The sequence below is a fragment of the Otolemur garnettii genome, unplaced genomic scaffold, assembly GCF_000181295.1.
Source record: "Otolemur garnettii isolate 467f Iridium unplaced genomic scaffold, OtoGar3 scaffold00175, whole genome shotgun sequence".
Classification (NCBI taxonomy): Eukaryota; Metazoa; Chordata; class Mammalia; order Primates; family Galagidae; genus Otolemur; species Otolemur garnettii.
This window is the reverse complement of record NW_003852570.1, coordinates 812015-821619: the sequence shown is the minus strand read 5'-3', so window position 1 is coordinate 821619 and position 9605 is coordinate 812015. Positions and strand designations below refer to the sequence as shown.

Here is a 9605-nt window from a genome sequence, read left to right as displayed (position 1 = left end):
TTGACACAAAGTCAGTGTTGGGGGACTGAGGAACTCTGAGAGAAGCCTTCCCAAGCAAATCTTGGGTCAGTATTTATTATCATAAAACAGTAAAATAAATAAAATAAAACCTTAGGGAAGATACTGGAAAAAAAAAACAAAGAATAATAAGAGCAGGAAAACGGTAGCACTAATGGAACTTTTCCATTATTTGGGCTTCTTAAAAGCCATAAAAATACCCGTAAAACGGTATTTATATCAAAAAAGCTGCTTGTCCCACATTAGCACTGTTTAGGGAGGACATGAAGAAAGTCATATAGAATGTCTCCACCTTCTCTTTTACAAAACCACAGACTGTAGGCACAATCTCTGCCTCCAGCATCAAGAGATCTATGGTATCTAGAGAATCTTTGCCATACTATTAGGCTTGGTACTTCCATACTTCACATATACATTCTCTCTTAGAGGCCAGTTTTATGATCTTGTATACATATACAACTCACAAAACAATCTCGTGATTTTCTAGGTCTCTCAAGCAGGAAGCAAGTCTTATGCTAAAGATCATGCCTCAGTTTTCCTTATGAATGACCAACAAACACATGAAAAAATGTTCATCATCCCAATCACCAGAAAAATACAAATCAATACCACCTTATCCCAGAAAGAATAGCCCACATCACAAGGTCCCAAAGCTGTATATACTGTACTGGCATGGGTGTGAAGAGAGGGGAAAACTTATTTGGAAAAAAAGTATGTAGAATAATCACAGAGCTAAAAAAAAAAAAAAAAAAAACCCTTCCATTTGATCCTGCAATCCCATTACCAGGGATATACTCAGAGAATAAAAGAAACAAACAAAAAAATTCATCCTAAAGATACTCACACTGGAATGTTTATAGCAGCTCAATTCACAATAGCAAAGATTCAGAAACCACCTAAGTGGTTTAATACATGAATTAATTAATAAACTGTGGTATATGTATACCATGGAATACTACTGAGTCATACAAGTATGGGAACTTTATGTTTTTTCCATTAACCTAGATGGATTTGTGTAACATTCTCCTAAGTAAAATATCTCAAGAATGGAAAAGCTCCATTATTGCTACAGTTTTCCTGCTCTTGTTATTCTTTGTTTTTTTTTTCCAATATCTTTCCTAAGGTTTTTATTTGTTTGTTATGTTTCATTTTAGTGCATTTTTATTTTTCCATTTTTACTTTCCCATGTATTACCAAGGACTCTGACACAATACTTTCAGTAGGATATAGAACTCCAGATTGTCTCAATTCAAAGAGACCTTATCCAAGATGTAATGATCCTGTCCAAAGTCAAGAGGTAACAGAAAATTCTGCAAGTAGCTAGAAGTAAGCACCAACTGATATAAAGGGGAAGATCCATCAAGGTCACAGCAGACTTCTCAAATGAAAATTTCCAAGCCAGAAGTGAAAGGTCATCTTCCTTTAACCTCCCATTCTTTTTTTATTGTTTCAGACTCATTGAGGGTACAAGAAATTAAGTTACACTGATTGCAAGTGTTATGTAAAGTCCCACTTATAACTGTGTCCTGTCCCTAAGACATATGTTATACACCATAACCACTCATCCCTGTCTCCACTCCCTTGTTATCCTGCCCCCCACTTGGAATGATTTGAGTTTTCTGTCATGAAGGTATGCATTAGATCGTCTACTGGCTTCATATTAGGATTGAATACATTGAATTCTTTCGTCTCCATTCCTGTCATATTTTACTAAGAAAAACGAGTTCCAACTCTATCCAGGTTAATACAAAAGATGTAAAATCTCCATCTTTCTTTCTTTTTTTTAATTAAATCATATTTGCGTACATTAATACTATCATGGGGTACAGTGTGCTGTTTCTATATACAATTTGAAATACTTTTATCCAACTGGTTAACATAGCCTTCATGTCATTTTCTTAGTTATTGTGTTAAGATATTTATATTCTACATTTAGAAATATTCACAAGTACCCTTATAGGATGAACCATAGGCATGATCCAGCCAATCACCCTCCCTCTGCCCATCTTCCCCCTCCCCTCCCCTTCCTCTCCCCTTTCCTCATATTCTTGCCCAAGTCTCCATCTTTCATAAAGACTGAATAGTATTCCATGGTATACATATATCACAGGTTGTAAATACATTCCTGGGTTGGCGGGCATTTAGGTTGTTTCCACATTTGGGCAATTGTAAATTGAGCTGTGATAAACAGCCTACTGCAAATGTCCTTATGATAAAATGATTGTTTTTCTTCTGGATAGATGCCTAGTAATGTGATTGTAGGATCAATTGGGAGGTCTAATTTGAGTTCTTTTAGGATTCTCCATACTTCCTTCCAAAAAGTTTGAATTAGTTTGCAGTTCCACCAAAGTGTATAAGTATTTCCTTCTCTCCAAATCGATACCAGCATCTGCAGCTTTGAGACTATGAAGTGTGCTCTTCTCACTCGGATTAGGTGATATCTCAGGGTGGTTTTTATTTATATTTCTCTGATGATCAGGGACAATGAGCATTTTTTTTGAAATATTTGTCTTCATCATAGAGGTTTCTGTTCATATCTCTTGCCCAAAGGTAGATGGGATTGTTTGTTCTTTTTATTGTTAATTAATTTGAGTTCTCTGTATATTCTAGTTATCAACCTTTTGTCAGATTAATACTCTACAAATATCTTTTTCCACTTTGAAGCTTTCCTTTTCTTTTTGCTTCTTCTTCTTCTGTCCTTGACTGTGCTGAAGCTTTTCAGCTTAATTTAGTCTCATTTATTAGTTTTTGTTTTTGTTATGATGGCTATAGAAGTATTTGTCATGAAATCTTTCCCTAGTCCAACATCATCAATATATTTTCCCTCACTTTCTTCTCATATTTTTATCATTTTGTTTTAGATTTAAATCTTTTATCCATCTTGAGTAAATTTTTGTAAGTGGTGAAAGATGTGGGTTCAAGTTTCAGCCTTTTACATGTGGTTTTCCAATTATCTAAGCACCATTTCCCCAGTGTATGATTTTGTTTTTTATCAAAGATAATATAGAAAGTAGAGACTGGCTTCATCTCTTGGTTTTATATTCTTTTCCATGTATCTATGTCTCTACTTTTATGTCAAACCATGCTGTTTTGACTACTATGGACTTGTAATGTAACCTGAAGTCTGATAGAGTGATGGCTCTGGCTTGGATTTTATTACTAAGAATACCCTTAACTGTAAGAGTTTTTTTCTGGTTCCATACAAAACAAAGTCATATTTTTTCCAGTTCCTCCAAATAAAATGTTGGTATTTTAATCACAATTGCATTGAATCTGTAGATTGCTTTGGATAGAATAGACATTTTGACAATATTGATTCTTTCCATTTGTTAATGTATTCTGAAATTTCTTTACTTATGGTTTCATAATTCTCTTTGTGAAGATCCTTCACATCTTTTGGTAGGTATATTCCTAAATATTATATTTTGTTTGAAGCTACAGTGAAGGGGATTGTGTCCTTGATTTGCTGCTCAACTTGGCTTTTATTGGTGTATACAAAGGCTACTGATTTGTGGAACTGATGTTATACCCTGAGACATTGTATTTCCTGATCACTTCTAGGACTTTTGTGGTTGAATCACTTATTAAGTATTAGATCATATCATGAGCAAAGAGAAAGCATTTGGACACCTCTGCCCCCCATTTGGATGCCATTTATATCCTTCTCTTGCCTGATTGCATTGTCTAGAACTTCCAGCACTATGTTGAATAGTAGTGGTGATAGTGAACATTCTTGTCTCTGTAAGTGGAAATGTTTTTATTTTTACTCCCTTCAGTATTATGTTAGCTGTGGCTTTGTCATAGATAGCTGCAATCAGCTTAAGGCATGTGCAAATTATACCTATTTTCATAAGTGTTCTCGTTAGAAAAGGATGCTGAATTTTGTCAAATGTTTTCCTCCATCCTTTGAGAGGATCATATGGTCTTTCTTTTAGATTCAACTGATATAGTATATTATATATATGGATCTGAATATGTTAAACAAGCCTTGTGTCCCTTGGATAAACTTACATGATCATGATATATAATTTTTATGTGTAGATGTAATTTATTATCCAAAATGTTTTTTAGTATTTTTCCATCAATATTCATTAGTTAAATGCATCTGCAGTTCTTCTTTTTAATTGAGTCCTTTTCTTCATCCCTAATCATTATTAGCAAACACAAAATTTTCCCCAGTCTATATGATTTTGTAAATTCAAACATATTTCATAAGTGACCTGATGGATTAACTTTTTTCATTTATCATATTGTCCTTGAGAATTATCCAAGTATTGACATTTATTCATCATTTGTTTCTTTTTCCTGAGTAACATTCCATAGTATTCGTATAACATTCTTGTACATTTTGATTTATTATATTTATTAACTATTACAAATGAGGCTGCCATTAACATTTGCATATAGAATTTTGTATGGATGTATATTTTCATTTGTCTGGAATAAATGCACAGGAGTATAAGTTTTGGGTTTTATTGTAAGTAGATGTTTATAGTTTTTAAATAAATAGGCAAAAACTGCTTTACAAAATAACAATATATGATAGCTCCAGTTTCTTCTCATGCTTGCCAGCAATTAATGTTGTGTGTGTTATTTACTTCAGCCATTCTCACAGGTTTGTGGTGATATTTCATAGTGTTATTTCTTATATAAGTAAGATTTGCTACATATTTATTTTTAGAAAGAATTTAGAGAAGCTTCTTTTTAAGTCTCTTGCCCACAATGAAATGGGATCACTTGTTATTTTCTTATTAATTAGTCTGAGTTCACTGTGGATTCTAGTTATCAGACCTTTGTCAGAAACATAACCTGCAAATATCTTCGCCTATTCTGAGGGCTGTCTACTTGCTTTATTTACTGTGTTATTGGCTGTGGAGAGATTTTTAGTTTGATTGACTCCCAGTAATATATTTTTGGGTTGTTTCAATTGCCTGTGGGGGTCCTCCTAAAAATATTCTCCCAGACCAATTTCTTCAAGTGTTCTCTCTGCACTCTCTTTACAACAAAGACATTTACACCACAGTGTTTATTGCAGTCCAATTCATAATTGTCAAGTCATGGAAGAAGCCCAGGTTCCCATAGATTCATAAATGGTTTAATAAACTGTAGTATATGTATACCATGGAATATTATGCAGCCTTTAAAAAGATGGATACTTTACCTCTTTTATGTTTGCACGGATGGAGCTGGAACATACTCTTCTTAGTAAAGTATCTCAACAATGGAAGAAAAAGTATTCAATGTACTCAGTATAATTATGAAACCAATATATAATCACCCACACTTTCATATGAAAGGTAAAACACAACTATATCCCAAGATGAAATAAGTAAGAGGAGGGTGAGAGGAGGGGAGGGGAGGGGAGAGGCCAGGTGGAGAAAGGGTAATCAGGGGGACCTCACCTATGGTGCATATTGCAAAGGTACATGTAAAATCTATTAAATGTAGAGTATAAATGTCTTAACACAATAAGTGGGGTGAAGGTTAAGTTAACCAGTTTGACGTAAGCATGCCAAATTGTATATAAAATCAGCACATTGTACCCTATAAATGCATTAATGTACATAGTTATGATTTAATAAAAAAATTATTAAAAGAAAAACAAACAAAAAATAAATAAAAATATTTTTCAGGAGGCAGGACATAATTATAAGTGGGACTTTACTTAACAAATGCAATCAGTATAACCTGGTTCTCTGTACCTTCAATGAATGCCCAAAAGTAAAAAATAAATTTAAAAAAATCTAATTGACACATCAAGGGATATTATTGGTGAAAAATGTTAGAATAAAAAGGTCAAGGAGGGCTTTCATTTTTCACTTTGTTTCTTGGTGTATAACTAACTTTTAAAACAGAATATATTTAACACTTCCATGGTTTTTATGCCAATGGGAATTTAGTTTTGGTTACTGTGTCTTGTAAATATTTGTTTTAAGAAACAGAAATCAATGAAATGGATAACTGCTTATGTAAAGAAAAAGGTGAAAAAAATTCCTGGAATTAATCTCTACAAAAGTTGACATGTACAACTAAACTCATTTCTTTCCCACTTCTTATATAAGGTTTTTTCAATAATATCAGAAATAATAATAGAATGTTATTAGGGAAGGATAAATTAATCTGCTTTGCAAACCAAATATTTAATTAAATTGTTTCAATACAATTTGAAAAAAAAAATGCCAATATGAAGACCAAGCTCAGGAATTCTTAGAGAAAACGCTCTTCCAAAGAACAAGAACCATCAACGTAATCATCTTGTACTCTAGCCAAAGTACTGGTGGCCATAATGGTGCCAGGCAACCAATTATCCAGATTAGCAAGTGTTTACCACATCATCAATTTTAAGAATGCTCTGAACAGTTTCAGTTGCTGGGTGAAAACATTTAACTGAAACCAACAGAGGCTGGACAACTAGTTCCCCCAAAATGTTGGAAATGCTCTCCTTTCAGGCATTACTGCCTATAGTTTTTCTGCTTCAGCATGCCAGTTTCTTAGTTCAGTTACTGCAGAAATGGTATTCAGGTTAGCATTTTCAGCTAGTTTAGATAGGATGACCTCCATAGCATCTGCAAAAGCATGAACATAGTAGAATTTTATACTATGCAATGTCCATGAACATTCAGTTAATTGTAGGACCAAATCTATTTCTGGAGTACCACCTCATGCAATAAGAGCTCTTTTTTTCACTAAACAGAGAATAACACATAGGGCATCATGAATAGATCACTCAGCTTCTTCAATCACCTGTGAATAGCTCCTAATATTGAGACGTTTTCCAGAACTAGATAAATTAACCTCTTCATATAAATCAGCAGAATCCAGCATGCCAATAGTGAATTCGTCAATACGAGCAACTGGTTTAGATTTAATTGTCTTGCAAATGAATTAAATGCCTTCGCTTTCAATATGCTTAATCATCACTAACATCCTTTTGTTCAAAAAGTGTAATGTGAGATCACTAAGACTCAACTCTTGGAATAGACTTCTGTATAAGAAGGACATTGAATTTTTTTAAAAAAATTGTTTCAATGGGGGGAGGGGCAAGATGGCCAACAGGTGCCAGTGTCCAACAGAAGCTCCCAATCAGAGGGAAGGATAATGTCTGGAAAATACCCAATAAAGTTGAAGATTGGGAGCCCAGATGAGTGAGAAGAGTAATATCTGCAGGACACCTCTGCTGAGGCAAGTTGAGACTCCAAGAAAGCAATTTACAGGTATGTAATACATCCCAAAAGAAAAGTGTACATCTCCTCCCCCAAGAAAGTTGTGTTTTTCTCTTTGTTTGCTCCTCATCTGTTCCTGTAAGTTTTCTACATGTGAGTGGTGAACTGAGGATCTATTTTCTCATCGCACATGAGAGAACGACAGGAAGGGGGGCCTATTCCCCTAGAGGGATGCTGTGGAGATTCTGAACACTCTCTCTCCTGGCAGAAAAACTGAATAAACATTTTCACTGCCATTTTGAATTTCAAGTTCACCCTTCTCTCTTGCCTACAGAGACAGTGAGGGGGGCCCAAGAGAAGCATCTCTCACCCTTTGGGGACCAAGCGCCCAGTCCTGGTCCTGCAGCTGGAGACCTGCAAGACTGGTGTGCATTCCTTGGGCAGCAACAGAGGTGTCCCCCATTCCAGACACCTGCGCAGGAGGCCCCAGAACTGTTTTCTAGGGCCCCATGCCTCCCACAGGCAGCAGCAGAAGAGTCTCCCTCTCTGGGCAGGACCAAAACTGCCTGCTAGAGCTGTGCACATCCTGGGACAGGGAACAGAAGAGTCCCATATTCCTGTTGGGTCCAGAACTGCTTGCTAGAGTGGTGTGAGTCCTGGAGGCAGTGGTGGAGTAGTCTCCCACTGTGGGCAGGCCCAAAACTTCTTGATAGAGCCACACATGTCTCGCGGGCTACAGCAGAGGAGTAACCCACTCCAGGTACTCGTGTCTGGGGAGGGGCCCAGAACTGCCAGAGCCATGTGCTCCTGGCATCATGGGCTGGTGGCCCAAGAACTATGAGAGGATGGCCAGCTGAGAGGGAACCACACTACAATGGCAGTACCCCAAGGCAAAGAGCAGCAGCCACAGCAGCTGGAACAACAAGGCTCACATTCCTGATGTTCTTCCATAAAGACATGTTCTTCATCTCTGGGCAACCAGAGGAAGCTGACATTTCTGCAGTGGCAGCTACTGACTGAACGGTTCTGACACAGACTCCAAATGGTATAAATTCAGCATGGGGCAGAATCAGTGGAAAAACTCTGGTAACTTGAATTACCAGAGTACATCAACTCCACCAAAGAAGGATGGGCCAGATGCAATTGAAGATCCCATCCATAAACAGATGTCTGAGATGTCAGTAATTGATTTCAGAATTTGGATAGCAAATAAGATTAACAGAAAGGAAAAAAGGAGGAAATTAGAATTTCAAGAAATTATTCAAAACATGTCTCAAGAATTCAAGAATTTCAAAGATAAAATGGCCAAAGATTTTGAAACATTGAGGCAAGAGTTTCCAGCCCTCAAAGATCTGAAAAATATGGTAGAATCTCTTGACAACAGAATGGAATAGGCAGAAGAAAGGATCTCTGACATTGAAGATAATGCTTTTGAAGGATCCCAAGGGCTCAAAGATGAAGAGAAATGGAGAGCAAAATGGGATCTTTCTCTCAGAGAGCTCTGGGATAATTCAAAGAAAACTAATATTCACCTTATAATAATCCCTGAAAGTGAAGAAGTTGCTCCACAAAACACAGAGTCTCTTCTTCATGAAATTATGAAAGAGAAATTTCCAGACATGCCAAGAGATTCTAAAATTCAGATAGCAGACAGATTCAGAACCTCAGCACTACTCAACCTGAATAAGACATCCCCCAGGCCCATCGTAATTAACTTCACTAAATTTAATATGAAAGAGAACATTTTGAAAACAGCTAGACATAAGAAAACCATAACCTACAAGGAGAAGATTATTAGAATGACAGCAGATCTCTCTGCTGAAACCTTTCAGGCAGGAAGAGGGTTGTTATCGAATTTTAGTCACCTAAAACAAAATAACTTTCAACCCAGGATCCTGTATCCAGCTAAACTGAGTTTCATTTATGATGGAGAAATTAAATACTTTAATTACATTCACATGTTGAAGAAATTTGCCATCACTAAACCAGCTCTCCAGAATATTCTCAGACCTATCCTCCTCCATAATGATCAGTGCAATCCTCCCCCATAAAAGTAAACTCACCCAGAAACATTTGATCAAATTCCCACCTCCACAGTGGTGAAAGGATTAAAAATGTCCACTGGACTTTCAGAAAACTTGATACTCAAAATTTTACCAAGCTTATCAATATTATTAATCCATGTGAATGGCTTAAAGTGTCTTCTAAAGAGGCACAGGTGGGCTGACTGGAAATAAAAATTCAGGCCAGATATATGCTGCATACAAGAATGTCATCTTACCTTAAAATATAAATACAGACTGGGGGCGGAGCCAAGATGGCGAACTGCAGCCAGCTTTTTACAGAAGCTCCCGTCCAGAAGGAGGCTGAAAGGACAGAACCTTAGCAAATTAGCTGATGGTTTGGAGCAGAGACAAGAGAGAA

General features: G+C 36.3%; 1 pseudogene; it reads right to left on the bottom strand.

Annotated features, from left to right (window-relative positions):
• Window positions 1–6331: 6331 nt before the first annotated feature.
• Window positions 6332–9605, bottom strand: part of LOC100956433 — a 17936-nt pseudogene continuing 14662 nt past the window's right edge.